We start from the raw sequence: 22,343 nt of genomic DNA on the forward strand, positions 1-22,343 counted from the left end.
TGTCACATTTCCTCTTTTTCTGTAAGTAATATCATATTTGTCTTCCTCTGTCTGGTGAACTTCATTTAGTATGATAATCTCTAGGTCCATCCAAATTGCAGCAAATGACATTACTTCATTCTTTTTTATGGCTAACAAAGCCTTTGACTATGTGGATCACAATAAACTGTGGAAAATTCTTAAAGAGATGGGAATACCAGACCACCTGACCTGCCTCTTGGGAAACCTGTATGCAGGTCAGGAAGCAACAGTTAGAACTGGACATGGAACAACAGACTGGTTCCAAATAGGAAAAGGAGTACGTCAAGGCTGTATATCGTCACCCAGCTTATTTAATTTATATGCAGAGTACATCATGAGAAATACTGGGCTGGGGGAAGCACAAGCTGGAATCAAGATTGCCAGGAGAAATATCAATAACCTCATATGCAGATGACACCACCCTTATGGCAGAAGGTGAGGAAGAACTAAAGAGCCTCTTGATGAAAGTGAGAGAGGGAAGTGAAAAAGTTGGCTTAAAGCTCAACATTCAGAAAACTAAGATCATGGCATCTGGTCCCATCACTTCATGGGAAATAGATGGGGAAACAGTGGAAACAGTGGCTGACTTTATTTTTGGGGGCTCCAAAATCACTGCACATAGTGATTGCAGCCATGAAATTAAAAGACACTTACTCCTTGGAAGGAAAGTTATAACCAACCTAGACAGCATATTACAAAGCAGAGGCAATACTTGGCCAGCAAAGGTCCGTCTAGTCAAGGCTATGGTTTTTCCAGTAGTCATGTATGGATGTGAGAGTTGGACTAAAAAGAAAGCTGAGCACCGAAGAATTGATGGTTTTGAACTGTGGTGTTGGAGAAGACTTGTGAGAGTCCCTTGGACTGCAAGGAGAACCAACCAGTCCATCCTAAAGGAGATGAATCCTGGGTGTGCATTGGAAGGACTGATGTTGAAGCTGAAACTCCAATACTTTGGCCACCTGATGCAAAGAGCTGACTCATTGGAAAAGACCCTGATGCTGGGAAAGAGTGAAGGCAGAAGAAGGGGACAACAGAGGATGAGATGGTTGGATGGCATCACCGACTCAGTGCACATGGGCTTGGGTGGACTCCAGGAGCTGGTGATGAACAGGGAGGCCTGGTATGTTGTGGTTCATGAGGTTGCAAAGAGTCGGACACGACTGAGCAACTGAAATGAACTGAATATTCTATTGTATATATGTACCGCATCTTCTTTTTTCATTCATCTGTGGATGCACATTAAGTTGCTTCTATGTCTTGGCTATTGTAAACATTGCTGCAGTGAACAGTGGGTGCATGTGTACTTTTGAACTAAGTTTTTCTCCAGAAGTATGCCCAAGAGTGAGTTTTTTTGATACCTCCATACTATTCTTCATATTTCTTTTGTAAGCAAACATGAGTCTGTGGATAGGGAGAGCAGGAATCATTACTTTTGTCAATGGACGACAGCCCTTGAAGGCAAAGCTTTCTCCTACCTGAAAGTTTTCCTGGTATCAGTTTGGAATATTTAGATTTGCTTCTGTATACCTTTTGGGAAACTTTTTGCCTCAAGCCCATGTTGATTATCTGCATTCTTACTGGGAACAATTATAAAATGAAGAAATTTTGGCTGGAGTTTAGGAAAGGTAGTTCTAGTATAAGGCAGAACAAGAATAATAGGAATTTGCAATAAACTTGAAAAAGTTTTATTGACATATAAATGACATTCCATAAAATACACCCATATGATGTGTTCAGTTCAGTGGTATTTATTGTGTTCAGAGTGGGACAACTATCACCATAATCAAATCAATTTTAGAACTATTGTGTTACTTCAGAAATCTCCCATTCATTAGCAGTCACATGGTTACTCCTCATTTCTTCCAAACTAGCATCCTCCTTAGCACCATGTAATCATATAGTCGCTATCTACTGTCTATCACTATAAACTTGCCTAATCTGAACCTTTAGTATAAATAGAATCTTGCTCTATGTAATATTCCTTGTACAGATATACTATATTTTATTTACCTTTTCATTATTTAGTGAATATTTGGAGTATTTTCCCTTTGTGGTTATTATGAATAATACTGCTCTGAAACATCCCTGTACAAATTAAGAAATTTTCATTTATCTAGATATATTTCTAGTATTGGAATTCCTAGATCGTGTAGTAACTTAATGTTCAATTTTATGAGGCTATGCCAGACTACGTTCCAAACTAGCTGTACTATTTTACATTCCCATTAGTAATGCATCTGAGTTACAAATTCTCCACCTTTTTGACAATTCTTATTACTGGTTTTTGATTATAGTCACCCTTAAGTGTGTCAGATCTTTCCTTGTGATTTTGATGTGCATTTCCTTAATAACTCAGTGTCTTTTCCTGTGCTTATTATCCATTTGTATAACTTCTTTTGAGAAATGTCTACTCAAATCCTTTGATTTTTAATTTTTTCTTCTTGCAGTTGAGCTGTGTATGTTCTTTATTTACGCTGGATAAAGTCCCTTATCAGATATAATTTATAAATATTTCCTCTTGTTAGGTGTGTAGCCTTATCACTTACTTGATGATATCCTTTGAAGTGCAAATATGCTTTTTTGCAGTACAACTTTTTCCTTTGTTGTTGTTGTTGTTTTTTTTTTTTTTGCAATAAGTTTTTTAGAGACAGATATTGTAGAAACACACTGGGCATCAAGTATGTTAACTTTTCTAAAGTGTTTTTGGTTATACATGTCCAGGTTATATTACATGTCTGGGGCTAAAGTGGGAGGTAGGATGTTGAAGTCAATTCCAAGTTAAACCATAAAAAAAATGGTTTTAAATTTCTCCTTGTTCCTGAAACAAGGAACAGGCCAGGGAAAGTAACTCTTCATATGCATATTTTCTAGAGCAAATTAAAATGAATATGCAAGCTTTTTTCTGAAACTCTAGAGGAGGGATCCCTGAAGCAGCAAAGGATAAAAAAGAATCACTTCAAAATAACCATTATTTACTTAAATTGTGTAGGACACGTATAGTATTTTCTTAGCTGGCTGTCTTAACATTTCATTTTTAATGAGTATAAGAATTATTAAACTCTAAGAGCATTGTTGCACGTGTTTTAGAAATATACCATTAAAAGATTCTTTCTGTGGGTATTTTAGTTAATCTAACCCTGATTTTTCACTTAAGGTATTAAATTCTTAAAGTGGCAATTGTAGTATCAAAGTAGTTTTCAACTTTCTGATTTACCAAAATTCTAACCCTAATTCTCCAAGTTGGTAAGGGTTGACTATGTCAATAGGATAACTAGAATATTTATTTTCTATGTAAAGCATCTATTCTCCCAAACTTAGAATCATTTGCTTATACATCATAATGTAAATTTATCCAGGCAGAATTACAGCTGCCTTATACTGTGTTTATTGTAGACAAGGCATTGGAATCCAAGGTATTGCTGATTATAGGAAAAAGAATGTTTTCTTAATAATTAGGGATTCACTATTCATGCTGAAACATTTGGATCACTGCTCATCAGAATTAAGAGAACAAATAGGATTCAACACATCAAAAATCCTGTTTACATGACTTTTAACCAAGACTGAGGATATGAATGTGAAAAATGTATTGCTGTAATAAGTATCACTGAATTCAAGGCCATATTTATATATGTATATATATATATATATAATATAATCTTTAAATATTTTAAATATTGTATAAAATTACATATATAATTACTATATGTAGATATTAAATATAATGTCACATAGTATAATTTTAAACATGATAAAATTACTAAGCCAAGTTTATCACGTTGAGTTCTAAATTACCAAACTTTAGTAAAGGGCATCATCATTTAATACAAATGGCCTCAGTCTTCTCTGTTATGTATTCCATAACCCTCTAGGGTTATCTGTTGTTTAGATGCTAAGTCATATCTAACTCTTTTGCAACCCCATGGACTGTAGCCTACCAGGATCCTCTGTCCATGGGATTTCCCAGGCAGGAATACTGGAGTGAGTTGTGATTTTCTTCTCCAGAGGATCTCCCCAACCCAGGGATCGAAACTGCATCTCCTTGGCAGGTGGATTCTTTACCATTGAGTCACCTGGAAAGCCTCCTAGGGTTACATGCTTCACTGAAATAATGTTCTTGGTGCTAACTTTCCTTATTCCATATCACCATTTTTGTGAAACACAGTTTTCAGGGAATCTTTATCCTGGAAGAAGATGCGGTGATCTCCTTTCACATAGGTAGACCTTTCCTGTCCTATCCACCCAGACGTATTTTCTATTGGCCTCTGTTATTTATCATTTTGTCATTTAAGAGATGCCTTTCATTGACAGATGCATATACTCATTTCCAACTTCCTGCTGGAGCACATCTTTCTTTTCTTTAGGGACTTCTTAATGCTTAAACACTATTCATTTTTCAAGGCACAGCTTTAGTTCCTATTGAAAGCCTCCTTAATTTAATTTCACCATTCCTGAATTCTTCTTTTAGACCCCTCAGGTTGCTTCTTAATAATGCTTTAAGTGTGTGTATATATTTATCTTTGCTGATTAGATTGTAATTTACTTAAAACATTTTCTATTTTTGTGTTCCTATTTTCATAGCTCCAGTACTGTACACTATTCTTATTGCTTAATGAATTTTAAGGGTAATGATGATTGGCAGCCATTTGTAGAATGCTTAGAATATGCTAAGTGCTTGAAATTCATCCATTAAACTCTTACAGTGACTCTGTAAATACAGTCATTCTTTGTATGTGTATGTGTGTACACATGTATGTACATGCAATTTAGGAAGCAGAGTTTTAGAAAAATTAATTTCTTGTCCTAAAGTCACCCAGTTGGCAAGTGGCAGAGCTGAGATTCATACCCATTTCTGTCTTAAACCCAAGTGTATGATCTTTACTATGTTTTGCTACAACAATGTTTTTATTTTCTACTATAAGAACATTTAAATCCATGTATCACAGGGATTTCAAAAGGGCCTCCTGCCTTTAACTGGAATGAAAGACTTTCTTTTGTTTGTTAATAAATTGAATTTTAGATAGGTAGCTTATTATTTCTATGCTGTTGATCCCATGAAATACATTATGCAACTTAATTGAAATATAAAAATTAGTCCTACTCCAAAAATATCTGATTTCAACTTTATCAAAACTATTTCATATTAGCTTGAACTTATTTCTTAGAGATTAAAAAAAATGAAACCTGTTGAACAACATCCATATCATTTGAGACAATTTGATTCTATATTAGGAGGAAGACAAAGAGGGAAAGGCACTTTGCTTTTTAAGAGCAGAAGATTTAGTTAAACCCTAGTCATGTTGCATTAAAAGTCAAACTTAATTTAGCTTTTTCTTCCCCTTCCTATTTTAAAGAATAAATATTTTCTTTCCTTTGGAACAATTTGTTCATGCTTTAGGAGCCATTTAATTAAATTATTACCTGCTGGAGCACCATCTGTTTTTGTCCTAGAAATAAGAAGCATGGCTTTCTTTTACGTAGGTTTGGTAAATATGTAGAAGTTGCCAAAAAGCAATAAATATCATCAGCAGATGGACTGAGGCACTTCAATCTCTACACAGTCAGTCTTGGTTGTTCTGGGCATAGATAAATGGATTTTTCTGGATAGATTCCTTTCAAAATGTATTATGTGGAGGAGGGGAGTTGATTTATCTTCTCCCATAGATCCCTTCACATTTTCCCCCTCAAGAGACAGGACCTGAGCTTGTTTTTAACTCTGGGTATCCCCTCTTTGCAGACATCAGTTCTGAAAGGTGTAAGTAATTTTATAATGTATCTTAGGGACTCAAAGTTGTTAACATTCTCCCTGGATTTTGCAGAAGGCTTCTCTCCAGAAGCTGCTTGCTTCCTTCTCCTGCTACTGTGTGTCCATCTGCCCTGGATACAATCTTCACATCTGACATACCCCAGTCTCTGTTGTGTTCTCTCATTCCAGGCTCTGTATCCTGTTCGGGAATAAGAGAAACTCAAGCATTTATACCACATGTTCATTTGTGGTTTTCCTCTCAGCAATATTAAGGAATTGGGGTAGCTGCCTATGATATAGAAATGAGAATGATTAACTTAATTAACATTAATCAATGTTATTCATCATTGACAACCTTTATATGATAAAGATAAATAGTTCTTAAAACATTTTTATCAGTGATCCCATTTGGTTTTTCACAGACATAAATCTACATTTACCTATGAAGAAAAATGATCTGCCCTGGTGTTCATAGATAGTAGTTGTGGATCCAAAATCCAAACCAAGATCCCTTGAGTCCTAATCATTTATAAATTTAAAACAATAGCAATTATACTGGATTTTATAGTTTATCAACTGCTTTTAGGTAAATAATTTTACTCTTCAGTTAACACTTAGAGATACGTAGAATAGATATTACATCTTGTTTTAAAGGGTAAATGAACTGAAGCATTTACTATAAGACACAATGGTGGTAAAATGGCAATTACTTGCCCTGACTTATATACTCTTCAAGAATCCATGGCTGTTTAGAGCCTATCATTTATTGAGCAGCTATAAGTTTCCTTATACTGTGCTAGGCTGTAAAGATTAAAACTAAGTAGACAAATTACCTTCAAAAATTTGAACCTGAAGGCAAATCAAGCAGAACACCACCACAGGCAAAGTGCCTGATGTGTTCCTTAAAGCCGGAAGTAGGAGAAAAGATGAAGAAGTTGAGGCAAGGGCACAAAGGTATTCTGTACCTTGAAACGGAGTCTGTGAAATGTCTTGTTAGTGCAGAATAAAACCCCTCATGGAATTTTAAGTGGTCAAGTGATGTGATCAGATTTCTGTTTTGGAAAAATAGCTTTAGTAGTATTCTGATTGTTCCCCGGTGGGTGACTCAGTGGTAAACAATCTTCCTGTAATGCAGGAGACACAAGAGACAGGGGTCTGATCCCTAGCTGGGGAAGATCCCCTGGCAGAGGGCACAGCAACCCACTGCAGTATTCTTGCTGGGAGAATCCCATGGACAGAGGAGCCTGGTGGGATACAGTCCACAGGGTAGCAAAGAGTTGGACAGGACTGGAGTGACTGAGCACGTATGCTCAGTTGTTTACTGCTGAGTTTCAAATCACCCCCATATTGCCTAGCTTTAAACAACCACTGTTTTATTATGTCTTCTTACTTGATCTGGTTTCTTCTGGCCAATTCTTTGATTCCACACGCTTGTTGCTTGGCAATCAGCTGGTGGTTGATCTGTTCTCACATGTGTGGCACATTGGTTTAAATGCCTGGGCTTAGCAGCTTTTCCATATGGTCAGAGCTTCTCCACACGTTTGTTTCAACAGGGTAGTTGGACTTCTAGTGCTCAGGGCTTCAATGATCCTTCTCGGTAAAAGTTATTTGTGCCTTAATTACAGTTTTCATAAGACACACCTTTGCAAATAAATGCTGCACTATCAGTTAGTCTGTTTCGTTAACAGCCATCATATTTAAGTTAAATGATTGCTCTTAAGATATATATTCCCAAAAGAGCATACATTTAAATGTGAGGTGATCGTCAATTATTCAGGGGTTTAGTCCAACAAACATTTACATGGTCAAGGAATTATTATAAAAGCTATGGTCAATAAAAATAATAATAAGATGTAATTATTGAAGGAAGAACTGGAGAAGAAAAGTCTATTGTTGAGAATAGACTTATGGACATGGGGAGAGGGAAGGAGAGGGTGAGCTGTACGGAAAGAGTAACATGGAAACTTACATTACCATATGTAAAATAGATAGCCAATGGGAATTTGTTGTATGGTTCAGGAAACTCAAACAGGGGGCTTTGTATCAATCTAGAGGGGTGGGATGGGGAGGGAGATGGGAGGGAGGTTGAAAAGGTAGGGATATATGTATACCTATGGCTGATTCATGTTGAGGTTTGACAAAAAACAGCAAAATTCTCTAAGGCAATTATCCTTCGATAAAAAATAAATTAATTAAAAAAAAATTATGAGCTGGGCATCAGTAGCCATGAGGATGGATTTGAAGTTTATCTGGGAAAGTCACAAGCTGATTTAGTGAGCCAGAGAGTAGAGGCTTACATCTGTATGTGAATAGGTGAGTTTGTTCATTTCCTATCTTCACTCTTTTCCTGAAAGACTCTAAGATAGCTACTTATGGATGGAAATTCTGTGAAAAGTCATATTACAAAATGTTGTTAGGGTTTGATTGTGAGGAAATTGAGTGATGTTCTGTTTTTTCCCTTAATTTTTGGAGGAATTAAAAATATGCTCCATGTGATTGAAGTCATGATAGCAGAGTGGTTAAGGACACAGGCACTGGAACCATAGTGCCTGAGTTCAAGTCCTGTGCTGTCTAGAGCAAGTGACTTCAGCTTTCTCTCTCTCTCTCTGTGGTGGTCTAATTTGTAAAGTGGAGATGATAACAATGGTAAGTTCATGATATGGTTTGATGGTTAAATGAATTAGTATAAGCAGAGGGTATACAGTAGTACATGTGTGCCTTTTTCCCCTAATGCTATGCTCTTTAGCACAATTAAACTAGTCAAGACCATCTACTTACAACTTGTGTTGAAATTCTTGTCCCTGTTTTAATTTTGAATTTAATTTTGATTTTCCAGTCTTTAAAGGTTATGTTCCTTTTTAGGCAGAAACTATAATATTTCTGTTATTTCAGGCTCTGACATTTTAAAATTACTCAGGAATTATTAAATACCTCAATCTCCTATAAGATTGAAAAAAAGAAAAGAAAAAGAATGTTTTGGTTTCTAAAATCTGTTACTGAGAGGGAGAATCTGTTTGAGGACTATAGTTATGGAGGACCAATGCAATGAGAAAACCCACCTGTCCCAAGAGCTGAAGGAAATCTCTACAGAAGTGTTAGAGAGAAGGCCTTTCCTTTTTCCTACAGAGTGTCAGAGAACAGAACTCCAAACAGTAGGTTAAAGGTATGTTGAGTTTTACTATTATTTGGGGGATTCAAGATTTGGTGTGATTGGAATGGTAGGGCCAAACATAATCTTTGATTTTGCCATCAGGTCCTCATTTCAAATAAATCCACTGATTATTGTTCAAGATACATCATTCCTAGTATATAGAAAAGAATTAAATGAACTCTTTAGGTTCAGTTATTTTATCTTCAACAATTTCCTGAAACATCAACAGTGAAAAAAGTAAAAATGGAAAAGTAAAAACAAAATAATGGGAATGGCTGAAGGGAAATAAAAATATAAAGAAAAAAGATAAAGGGTGTATCATAGGAAGAAAGAAACTAAGAAAAGAAGCTAAAATTCATGTTGGTAAAGTAACATTTGACATTTTAAAATTGAAGTGCTAGGTGAGCTTGAAAAGTTTGCATGTAGTATAATAAACTATTTTTCAATAGTGTCAAGTATATAAAAGTTCTGCTAAATATTTTACATTTAATGGCTTTGTGAATATTGCATTTTCATGACTTTTGCCTGACATTTAATTTCATATCAGCATTACTTTTATGTGCCATTGGAGGTCTTCCATTTTTTATAATATTCCTGTTCATAAATAAAATATAGATGACATAAGCAGTACCTAATATAGTTTTTGGTAAATTGTTTAGTTGTTTTAATTTACTCAAAACTATTAGTACACATGTATGTAAATTAGTAATACAAAATTATCTTCTCAATGTCAAACTGTTATACAGATGTAATATATAGCTATCGTATTTTTATCCTGTTTCTTCTTCACTAAATCTTTTCTTTATTGAAAAGGTTAATAGTTACTAGTATTATCATACTTAAAAGAAAGGTCACTTATAGAAAGAATTTGGACTTGGTGTGTTAAAATAATTTTGTCACCTTTTCTCTAGATAATATTATATTTTTAATGAGTGGGAGGTCTAGAAGAAAACACTGCAAAAATATATTCTTGTTTAACTTCAGAGAGAGATATATATATATATGTATATAATTATGGATATGGCATTTTAGAAGTAAGAAAGAATAGCAAAATCTTGGGTGAATTGTTGCGCTATTGTTCTGCTTAAGATTATGTTAAAAAAACATTTCAATTGTGATTCTGCCATCAGTTGTCAATTGGAAGCTTCACAATTATTTATTTTCTTACCACTCAGGTATGACATAATCAAATCCCTTATGATTATACAGTGGAAGTGACAAATAGATTTAAGGGACTAGATCTGATAGAGTGCCTGATGAACTATGGACAGAGGTTTGTGACATTGTACAGGAGACAGGAATCAAGACCTTCCCCATGGAAAAGAAATGCAAAAACGCAAAAGGGCTGTCTGAGGAGGCCTTACAAATAGCTGTGAAAAGAAGAGAAGCGAAAAGCAAAGGAGAAAAGGAAAGATATTCCCATCTGAATGCAGACTTCCAAAGAATAGCAAGGAGAGAAAAGAAAGCCTTCCTTAGCAATCAATGCAAAGAAATAGAGGAAAACAATAGAATGGGAAAGACTAGAGATCTCTTCAAGAAAGTTAGAGATACCAAGGGAACATTTCATGCAAAGATGGGCTCGATAAAGGACAGAAATGGTAGGGATCTAAAAGAAGCAGAAGATATTAAGAAGAGGTGGCAAGAATACACAAAAGAACGGTACAAAAAAGAACTTCACGACCCAGATAATCACGATGGTGTGATCACTCACTCTGGCTTCCAGGAGCCAGACATCCTGGAATGTGAATTCAAGTGGGCCTTAGGAAGTATCACGATGAACAAAGCAAGAGGAGGTGATGGAATTCCAGTTGAGCTATTTGAAACCCTGAAAGATGATGCTGTGAAAGTGATGCACTCAATATGCCAGCAAATTTGGAAAACTCAGCAGTGGCCACAGGAATGGAAAAGGTCAGTTTTCATTCCAATTCCGAAGAAAGGCAATGCCAAAGAATGCTCAAACTACCGCACAATTGCACTCATCTCACACGCTAGTAAAGTAATGCTCAAAATTCTCCAAGCCAGGCTTCAGTAATATGTGAACCGTGAACTTCCAGATGTTAAAGCTGGTTTTAGAAAAGGCAGAGGAACCAAAGATCAAATTGCCAACATCTGATGGATTATCGAAAAAGCAACAGAGTTCCAGAAAAACATCTATTTCTGCTTTATTGATTATGCCAAAGCCTTTGACTGTGTGGATCACAATAAACTGTGGAAAATTCTGAAAGAGATGGGAATACCAGACCATCTGACCTGTCTCTTGAGAAACCTGTATGCAGGTCAGGAAGCAACAGTTAGAACTGGACATGGAGCAACAGACTGGTTCCAAATAGGAAAAGGAGTACGTCAAGGCTGTATATTGTCACCCTGCTTATTTAACTTCTATGCAGAGTACATCATGAGAAACGCTGGGCTGGAAGAAACACAAGCTGGAATCAAGATTGCCGGGAGAAATATCAATAACCTCAGATATTCAGATGACACCACCCTTATGGCAGAAAGCGAAGAAGAACTAAAGAGCCTCTTGATGAAAGTGAGAGAGGAGAGTGAAAAAGTTGGCTTAAAGCTCAACATTCAGAAAACTAAGATCATGGCAACTGATCCCATCACTTCATGGCAGATAGATGGGGAAACAGTGGAAACAGTGACAGACTTGATTTTTTTGGGCTTCAGAATCACTGCAGATGGTGATTGCAGCCATGAAATTAAAAGACACTTACTCCTTGGAAGGAAAGTTATGACCAACCTGGACAGCATATTTAAAAGCAGAGACATTACTTTGCCAACAAAAGTCCATCTAGTCAAGGCTATGTTTTTTCCAGTAGTCATGTATGGATGTGAGAGTTGGACAGTGAAGAAAGCTGAGTGCCGTAGAATTGATATTTTTGAACTGTGGTGTTGGAGAAGACTCGTGAGAGTGCTTGGACTGCAAGAAGATCCAACCAGTCCATCCTAAAGGAGATCAGTCCTGGGTGTTCATTGGAAGGACTGATGGTGAAGCTGAAACTCCAATACTTTGGCCACCTCATGCGAAGAATTGACTCATTGGAAAAGACCCTAATGCTGCGAAGGATTGGGGTAGGAGCAGAAGGGGACGACAGAGGATGAGATGGCTGGATGGCATCACCAACTCGATGGACATGGGTTTGGGTGGACTCAGGGAGTTCATGATGGACAGGGAGGCCTGGCGTGCTGCGATTCATGGGGTCACAAAGAATCGGATATGACTGAGTGACAACTGAACTGAATGTATTTCTACTATTTTTGCAAACATAATAATTCACTTAATTTCATTTTTAGCTCTAAGATTAGGTGAATTAATATACAAGATCTTTGTCTTATAAGGAGCATACCATGCTGTACTGTAGTGAATTCTTATCATTGTATTTTGGGTTAAATTTCCAATTTTAATTTCCTTAACTCCATGGTGTAACAGCTTATAAGCTTAATACTAAAATTTTTGCATCAAGATTTTATTCTTGGATGTTTAGCTGAAGGGATAGTCTTTCAGAATTTACCCAATATAGATTTTGGGTTGTTCATATGAGAAATCTGTATGCAGGTCAGGAAGAAACAGTTAGAACTGGACATGGAACAACAGACTGGTTCCAAATCGGGAAAGGAGTACATCAAGGCTTTATATGGTCTCCCTGCTTATTTAACTTATATGTAGAGTACATCATGAGAAATGCTGCACTGAATGAAGCACAAGCTGGAATGAAGATTTCCAGGAGGAATATCAATAACCTCAGATATGCAGATGACACCACCTGTATGGCAGAAAGTGAAGAAGAACTAAAAAGCCTCTTGATACAAGTGAAAGAAGAGAGTGAAAAAGTTGGCTTAAAGCTCAACATTCAGAAAACTAAGATCATGGCTTCTGGTCCCATCATTTCATGGGAAATAGATGGGGAAACAATGGAAACAGAGAGAGACTTTATTTGGGGGGGCTTCAAAATCACTGCAGTTGGTGACTTCAGCCATGAAATTAAAAGACACTTGCTCCTTGGAAGGAAAGTTATGACCAACCTAGACAGCATATTAAAAAGCAGAGACATTACTTTGCCAACAAAGGTCCGTCTAGTCAAGGCTATGGTTTTACCAGTAGCCATGTATGGATTTGAGAGTTGGACGGTGAAGAAAGCTGAGCGCCGAAGAATTGATGCTTTTGAACTGTGGTGTTGGAGAAGACTCTTGAGAGTCCCTTGGACTGCAAGGAGCTCCAACCAGTCCATCCTAAAGGAGATCAGTCCTGGATATACATTGGAAGGACTGATGTTGAAGCTGAAGCTCCAACACTTTGCCCACCTGATGCGAAGAGTTGACTCACTGGAAAAGACCCTGATGCTGGGAAAGATTGAAGGCAGGAGAAGAAGGGGACGGCACAGGATGAGATGGTTGGATGGCATCACTGACTTGATGGACATTAGTTTGAGTGGACTCTGGGAGTTAGTGATGGATATGGAGGCCTGGTGTGCTGCAGTCCATTGCAGTCCGTTGGGTCACAAAGATTTGGACATGACTGAGCAACTGAACTGAATATGATACATATTTTCTAACTGAATTTTAAGTGAACATAAGCATCTCTACCCATGTTTTTTTCTGGACTGCTTCCTTTCCCACCATCTAGTAACATTTTTTTCCTTATAACACCCTTAAGGGCAAAATAAGAGAAGAATCATTTTGAAAACAAAAAGCACAGTTTCTGGGTGCCTTGAATTACCAACTCAGACCTTGAATAGTCTTTCTGTGTTATGATTTGAGGAAACATAGGGATACAAATTTTAAAATAAAGCACTTCCAGTTGGTAGAAACCTGTTGATACTTTTTGAAGAATAAAGCTATTTAAAAAGTAAGCCAATAAGTACCTTTGAAAAAAGTGAAAAATAGAGTGTTTAGTGGCCTCATGTAGATAAAAGCTTCTTCTATCTGTTCCCAGAAATCCAAGAGCTTTAGTCAAAAAACAGCAATTTAAGATCATTCACATTGGCTGAAAGAATAAAAAATTGCAGTGTATCTATTAAGCTCCTCCTGGCAGGCAGGTCTCAGAGCATAGCAGCGACTATGTATTGGCACATTAACTCTTGACATTCTCAAGCCCTCTTAGACTCATGCAAACCACATAGTAGGGCTTGAATCAAAGGGTTTGAATGCCTGAAAACAGGACAGCAGCAGGTTGAATGTGAACTGTATTTTCAAAGTTCTAAGCACAGTTGTTCTGTTCTTTTTTCCCCAGTAGCAAGAGAAAAGAAAATTTGAAAGTATTGCTTAGAAGAGACCATTAAGTGGAGATTGTGTGTTTTTTCCTCAGAGCAATGGACATGGAAGCAATTCTCCCTTATTCAAAACCACAGTGCCCAGAAACATCATTGTGAGCCAGGGCAATTCCGAGAGCAAGCCACAGAGATCTCTTAGGTCCTGGAGTCATAGCAGCCTCCAGGGGAATCTAAGGATCCAGGCAGAATTACTCAGATTTAATGTACATCTGGTGCTTGTGGTCATGTTGGTGACAAAACAAGGATAGATAAGCCCATCAGATCTCTGAAATTGCTAACATCATACCAAATTTTGGGGACTTTCAGAGTCTGAATATTGTAATGTTTGAAAAGAGGAGGTTTTGGAATTTGACAGGTCAGCTGTGATACTCCAGCTACTTTCACTTTAATAGCTGTGAGAACTTGGGGAAATGACTTAATCCCTGAGTCACAGATGCTTGCTAAGTTGCTTCAGTCATGTCGGACTGCAACCCCATGGACTGTAGCCCGCCAGACTCCTTTGTTGTTGGGATTCTCCAGGCCAGAATACTGCAGTGGGTTGCCATGCTCTCCTCCAGGGGATCTTCCTGACCCAGAGATTGAACCCACATCTTATGTCTCCTACATTGACAGGCAGGTTCTTTACCACTAGTATCACCTGGCTATCTCATCTGTAAAATGGGAATAGTAATAGTACTTAACATATAGTATTGTTTGATTAAGTGACATCGTGTACGTTGTGTTAACCTTATAGTAAATCCTTGCTTATTTTAAGGGCTCCATAAATCATCTATTAGCATATGATTTTGGATACCATAACATGGGCATGTTATATATTCAAATCTAAGAGTTAAAGATAAAAAAGAGACTCATAGATTTCTCTGACTAGATAGAGAAAGTTGCTTACCAATATGGAAATTGGCAACTACAAAGAGAGATAACTCAGAAAAAATAATGTAAACTCTTCAGCTAAAACTGACAGTTTTATAATTAACAAGTGAGATTAGGGGAAGGCTGACTGAGCCTAAGAAGACCCTACAGACCTTTCTGCATCCTGACTGCAGTGAAGCTCACAACTACATTAAAGCTGAATTTCAGTGGTTTTCTTTACATGATCAGAGTTTTTATCCTCATTTATTTTATAGTTTTTGGTGTCCTTTATCTCCTGTATGTGCATTTCTAGTGTAGGCCATGTGCATTATTCTGAAGGGGGACAGGATGTAAATTCTGCACAAGTTAGTGGATACTTTAAATACTTTACAATAAATGGAATGATGACCTGGAAGGGGAAACAAAGGATACTCTAGAATCTAGAAGGAATCAAAATCAAAAACGAGTCATGGCAGAAACAGGAATGATTTACACATCCCTAAATAGTTTTGTGATGCTAGTGGGAATTGAAACTCACATAATAATTTGAACACATAGTACTATCTAGAATACCTACCTGTTCAAGTGAGCCATAGAGTATACTTCATTATTTCAGTTCATTTAAATTTCTTCTCTTTGCAAAGTTTTGTATTGAATTATATCATTCTGATATTGGAAAACTTTACTTTAAATGAAGGAACATGGGTGGGCCCAACAAACTATTCAGTTAGTGTGCGTTACACATAAGTACCCAAAGGAAGGCCAGCCCACTCAGGGAGCTGCCAGGTGGTCATACATATGCAAGTGATACAAAGCACGCTTACACAAACCTGCTGGATTTCATCAAATAATTTTCCCTCAAATGGTTTTGACTGCATTTTGCAATTTATAGCTCATAAATTTGGCATCCTAGAAGTATACCTTTTACCTGTCATTTAGAGATCAAAGTACTCAGGGCTCAGAGTTAAGTTTTAGTTATATACCTCCAGCTTGATGATCTACTCTCCCTAAATTCAGTGTACAATTACCTGTTTCACAGTAGGTTTGGCCTAATTGTATTTTTACCCCCTGAAAATAAAGCACAGATAATGATTTCCCCTTACTTTATAAAGTCTTTAAATTAGTGAAGCATGAACAATAAATAATTATTGTCATTTATTTTATACAGTTATCATACAAAATTGCAATTAAATAAGGAATTCTTACTGCCTTTCCAGACACTGTAGCAATTGCCAGGTTCCATTTCACAAAACCAGATGGAAAAAAAAAATCTCATTGTACTGAAAAAATTAAGTCAGGGAAGAGAGTCTTCTGTATTATTCTCTTTATAGTTTTATCTTTGGCCTTGCTCTCAAGTTGAGACCATTAAAGCTTTCAGCAACAAAAATTTATTTCACAAATATAGGCTTTATTTGTACAAACTAGGTTCATACTGAAAAATTTATGTCAAATGTTTTCAGCCTATAAGGAATATTCTTAAACTTAAATATAAAAATTCCTTTGGGCACTCCTAGTTCACTGGTGCAGCATCTAAAGTGATGCTGCACGGAGGTGCATAATGAATGCCTTTTGATGATGCACTGACATTTCTAAGAAATGCCTTTGCCTCAAATCAGTCTACTCCAACCAGCAAATGATTTGACATTCAAAGCTTCAGGAAACACTATATGAATATATTTTTCCCCATTGTACAATAAAGATTCAATCATAGAGCTGTCATAGGAAATTGAGATTCTGCCTTGTGTTTTCAAATTAATCTGCCAGCCTCATTTATTTATCTTACTTGTAAAATAACTTTTACAAGTAGAAAAGCTTTTAGATGTGTTCGTAATTCTAATAAGATCTATATGGTCTTTTATACTGTTACAGTTAAAATACTGTCAGTATCATCATAGTCAATGGATCAAGTCAAACCATCTAAGCAAACATGGTTTTCTACAAAAGAACATGCCTAACCCATGTTCATGATTAATTATCACTAATTCCTGAAATTGTTAAACTGAACTCTTGAGCATTATGGAAAAGCTTTTTTTTTTTTTTTTTAATTGACTGTAAATAAACTCAACTCTGTAATAGCATGATGCAGAATTGGCAGTTGCAGGTCAAATGTATTGATAACTTTTGTGTACATATTAGCCCACTTCTCTCATATCTATCTGAAGCACAGTTAAGGACTAACAGATGCTTCCCATTCTCAAAAGTGCTTGAGTGCACTGCTCCATCTCATTATCTCCAGGTTCTTGTGATTGAAACTTAAGCCCTCTGGTGATAATTTAATTAAGTCTGTATTTTAAAGTTGTATGCTCCAAATATTTAATTTCTTAAACTCTATAGATGTGGAGTGATGCTGTGTTAGTGGATCACTTACACCGTGTTAGACCTTGTTCTAAGCACCTTTAATAATTTATGTCACTTGTAGTAATGCTGCAAATACAGTACTCTTATTATATCCATTTTACAAATATGGAGTTTAAGCATAAAGATATTAAGTGATCTGTTCAAATTACATAGCAGAGCTAGGATTTGAACCAAGTAGTCTGACTATAGTGTTAATTTAGAGATTGATAAGGTCAGAGCATTCATGTAGTAAATTCCCTCATTGCGATTGATGAGCAAGGAAGTAACAGTGCCATAATTTTATTTCTAAGTGGCATCTGTAATATATAACTTATTAAAATGAAACTTTCATTTAGTGTGTATTTATTTTCTCAAATATCTGCCAGCTGTTGTGCTGTTAGATTTGAAAGACTGTATTTTATATATTGAAATTTTAGCCTATTTCTAAATTCGTTTTTTATACCTATATAATTTACTTAGTTTCAGCCAGTAAAAATGTATGAAAGATAGCATTCAGAAGTATCAATTTATTTTAAACTACTCATATGCTTAGTAAGAATACAAATTCATTTCTATTGATCTAAGCTTGTCATAGTGTAGAAAAATATCTCTTAGTTCATGTTATATTTGTTTTCTTTCCCTTACAAAAGAATAAGTGTGTATAAAAGATAAATGTTTGAGTATATTGAATTTTAAAAACAATTTAGCCTGCGCTGTGGGCCTGGGTAGGAAGGGATTCTACCTAAACAAATAAGGTATTTGAAAATTGTGCTTTTCATAAAAATTAAGTTTTATAACAAAATAAAAAGAAGTAGTATAATAAAGAATATAAGGATGCTACAAATACTTCTATTTCAAGAAAGGTAACAAGTTTCTATGACTTGATGTATACCTACTAAGTACATCTCTTTTAGGGAAAAATTCATGTGGTAGATTCTAAAATCTGCCCCATGTATTTTTTTTAATTACTCATATATGGTAGCTATAAACTAATATGACAGTATAAGTTAAAATGAATTAAGTACATCAGTTATAGAAAATGTATGAAGTTTGACCTAATTATGCAATCATACCTAAGACATACTGATTTTGCTGAAGATTTCTTTTTACAATATAAAATTTCCATTGTATTTGGGAATTTGAAAGTTCTGGTGAAAAAGTAATATTTCCTTTGCTTGATCTCATGGGTAATAGGTTTTTAAAGAAAGCTGCATTATTTGTGGGACAAATGAAATAATTCATCCTTACTTAAAACTGAATATATTATTAATTTTATTCCGTTTAATTTTTGAGAAGTTCATTTTAAATAGGGTAAGTGAAAGAAAACTGTCAGGGCTGGGATTTATGTTTTTGTAAAAAGGTATAATATTTTCCTGTGTGTGTGTGTGTTAGTCACTCAGCTGTGTCTTACTCTTTGTTACGCCATGGACTGTAGCCTGCCAGGCTCTTCTGTCCATGGAATTCTCCAGGCAAGAATACTGGGGTGGGTTGCCATTTCCTTCTCCAGGGGATCTTACTGACCCAGGGATCAAACCTGGGTCTCTTGCTTGGCAGACTGACTCTTTACCATCTGAGCCACCAGGGAAGCCCCATCTTTTCCTTAAGATAATTTTAAACAAATGAATTTCTAATGATCTATAATATAAATTTATCAAATAAGTTTTTAAATGCTTTATTATATGTGTTGAAAGTGAAAGTCGCCCAGTTGTGTCTGACTGTTTGAGACCCCGTGGGCTATACAGTCCTTGGAATTCTCCAGCCCAGAATACTGTAGTGGGTGGCCATTCCCTTTTCCAGGGGATCTTCCCAACCCAGGGATAGAACCCAGGTCTCTTGCATTGCAAGCAGATTCTTAACCAGCTGAGCCACCAGGGAAGCCCATTATATATGTTATCACATACTTATTTCTTTGAAAATTTTCCTGAAATTTTGGGTTTTGTTAGATTAGGTGGCTCAATCCATGCAGATACTGCTCTCCTGGAAGATAGAATTTAGTGTAAATTTATAAATGTGTAATGAGTCCAGAAGTGGTAGTAAGGATGTCAGGGAGATATCCATCATGGTGAGGAATTAATATCTGTATCTGCATAACATCCTAATTGATGGCTCTGTCTGATGTTTGAAAAGCGTTAAATTGCTGATGTACAGGTGATGGAATGCCTATTGTCAGGCTAGAAATGAAAACTCTTCCTCAGCACTGCAGTTGGTTTGTAAATGATTTGTAGAGAAATGACTTTGAATGTTTGTATTAGAGGTCAGAATTAGAGAGCTCACATTTCTGTAGTAACTTCTGTGTGCCAAAATCTTTCTTGAGCATGAACCATGGTCTACAATTCAGTATTTTTAAAGAAAACTATTAGAGACATTCTGATTCATTAATATGAGAGGGAAAAAAATCTAGAAAACTATATTGAAACAGTGTCTAAATAAATCAATAATGCATAAACTGAACTGTTGAAGAAGTAAATAATCATATGTCAAGATAAGTCAAATAAGAAAAAAAATTGATTACTGCTAGAAATGTAGTATTTTGCAGTGTACATTAAAAAATGGATTGTGGGATTTTTAACACCACCGTTTATTAATTACTAACATTAATCTCATAGTTTTATAAAACCACAAATCACCTGAAATGTGTCCCCAAATATCACTTTTCTCAGCCAAAAGAATGATTCAGCATTGGACATCAGCTTCCTCTTCTGTAATATGAAAGAGGTTAGAATCATGGATTTTAAAGATACTTAATTTCTACTGCCTTCAGGTTTTTCCTGTTCTCTAGTAAATGTCTCATGCTGTTTTTTTTTTTTAAGCCAACTATAACCATCTCCCAACCCATCAATAACTATCACTAACTCCATAATCACTCCATTTCTCTGCTTGTCTCAATGTGACCAAAGACAGAACTAAAATAATGCATTTTTTTGAATCATTGTGGAAATCAGGTCAAGCAGAAAAAGGGGAGAGGGAAGGAAGCAGAACAGAAGAAGGAGGGGAAAAAAAAAAGAGTCACTCCTGAGGCTGTTCTAATACATAATACCAATTAGGCACCTGCATAACAGTTGGTTTGTCATGTGGCACTTTTAAAAAAAGACCCTCGTCTACATAGAGACTAACTGCAAAACAACAAGTATCATATCGTGTGTCAAGTGTATGTGTGTGAGCATATTTTGCAACCTCCTCCCTTTTCCACGATGTCGTGAAGAATTATGTATTTTCTTCTGTATTGTCTAACTCATTTTATTTCTATCAATAATGCTTGACAAATCTTCCCTCCTCTAATGTAAGAAATGGCCCTTCAAACCCATACAGCGTATATGACACAAAATTGGTGTTTTAGGTTCACTATCTCAGTTAATCCTATTGACAGTACTATGAGGTTTATGTTACCATCATGTCCATTTCACAAATGAAGACCCTGAGTTGCAGAGAAGGTAAGCCTTTTGCCCACTATTACCCTTTCTTAGCTTTTTCTCCAACTCAGGCTCCTGTGCTCCATCCTCTGTCATAGCACACCAGTCTGGGTTTATCAAGTGGTCCATGCACCATGCACTCGAATTCATCCACATATTTCTATATTTCACCCCCACCTAGCTGCTCTCCTCTCATACCCCTTGTCTGCCCCAGTTTAACTTCTCCCTTCTCTCCAGTAGTACTCCTCTCTTCTCTCCAGTTAGAAATAACTTGAACAGAGAGTCATTTCCCACATTTCCTGCTGGAATCCATCACCACTGAGTCTTCCTTGCATTTTTGTATTTGTTATGTGACTGACTTGTTTGTTCAAATGTCTGTTGTTCTCTTTGAATCATTCTCTACTTTGTTTTCACTGCCTATCCCAGTACCTGACATATATTAGATACTCATCTTTATTGAGTCAGCTCTGGACAAGAATAAATCCTAGATGATATGGTAGCAGATGAGAAATCTAATCAGAGTTAAAATTTTTATATTGTAAAGTTAATATTTAATGATACTTGAACTGTCTTAAACATTCAGGATGTTTTAATGTATATGGACATCTGCCAGCCAGGATTGAAATTGTATATACCCATAATTCTGTACATAATGCCACTCTTTCATGAAGTCTTTGTGTCTTTTTCAGTAGAGTTCACTTGTTCACAACTGGCCCTAAGGCATTTAGGAAATCAGTTGTCAGCTGTGCTGTTTTTCACCCACCACAGTGGGGCACACAGAAAAATCATAAAACATAGTGAGAGACCTTAGAATCCAGCTGGGATGACAAATCTAATACACAGAAAATTTAAGTATAAATACTCTTAATCTGCAACCACAATACACCAGTGTGTTACTGAATACAGACTGAAGACCACTTGTAGTTAATTAGCCCAGTTATCCTAATACCACTCTGCAGGATACAGCAAACTGTCATCCAGAACTGTGTAGGGGAGAAAAGCCTCCATCTGCCACTCTGTAGCAAGGTTATGAAACTAAACCCTCCTATCCTGGCAAAAGGCTTCTTTGTTTGGATAGATGCCATCCCATACTTTATTTAAAGTTCAGCGAGCCAGGCCAATTCATGTCACTAATCCCAGGGAACATGTTAGCTTTCTATGGTGGTGTCAAGGTTTTCCAATCATTTTGATAACTCATGAGTAGGCAAAACACCATATTTTGCTTCTTGAATTTCTGTAGAGGTGCTACTTCATTTTACTGTTTTCATTCTTACCCTGAAATGAGCTCTGGTAATGTAACTGATCCCATGGTCTTCCCCCACTCCCAGCTCATCTTAACTTAAAAAGTCACAGCATTATTGCTTCTGTTCTCAGTTTTTCTTAAAAGTGACCTTGAAAAAAAACTTTTTCTTCATTACATACATTATCTTTAATTTAGTTGTGCATATGAGTTTTATTCTCCTGAGCTTCAGAGGAATAGTGTGTGTATATGTGTGTGTATTATGTTTTCTCATAGTTTTGCATCAAATGCCTTCTATTTTTATTTATTGTCTTTT

At 36.2% G+C, this 22,343-nt stretch overlaps 1 protein-coding gene across 2 annotated transcripts in view; it reads left to right on the forward strand.

Moving 5' to 3' along the window:
- The window catches only part of NAALADL2 (N-acetylated alpha-linked acidic dipeptidase like 2), a 1,599,429-nt gene that overhangs the window by 743,242 nt on the left and 833,844 nt on the right, over window positions 1–22,343 (forward strand). The window lies entirely within an intron of this gene.

The sequence above is a fragment of the Giraffa tippelskirchi genome, chromosome 2 (genome assembly GCF_054371585.1).
Source record: "Giraffa tippelskirchi isolate mGirTip1 chromosome 2, T2T-mGirTip1v1.2.pri, whole genome shotgun sequence".
NCBI lineage: Eukaryota > Metazoa > Chordata > Mammalia > Artiodactyla > Giraffidae > Giraffa > Giraffa tippelskirchi.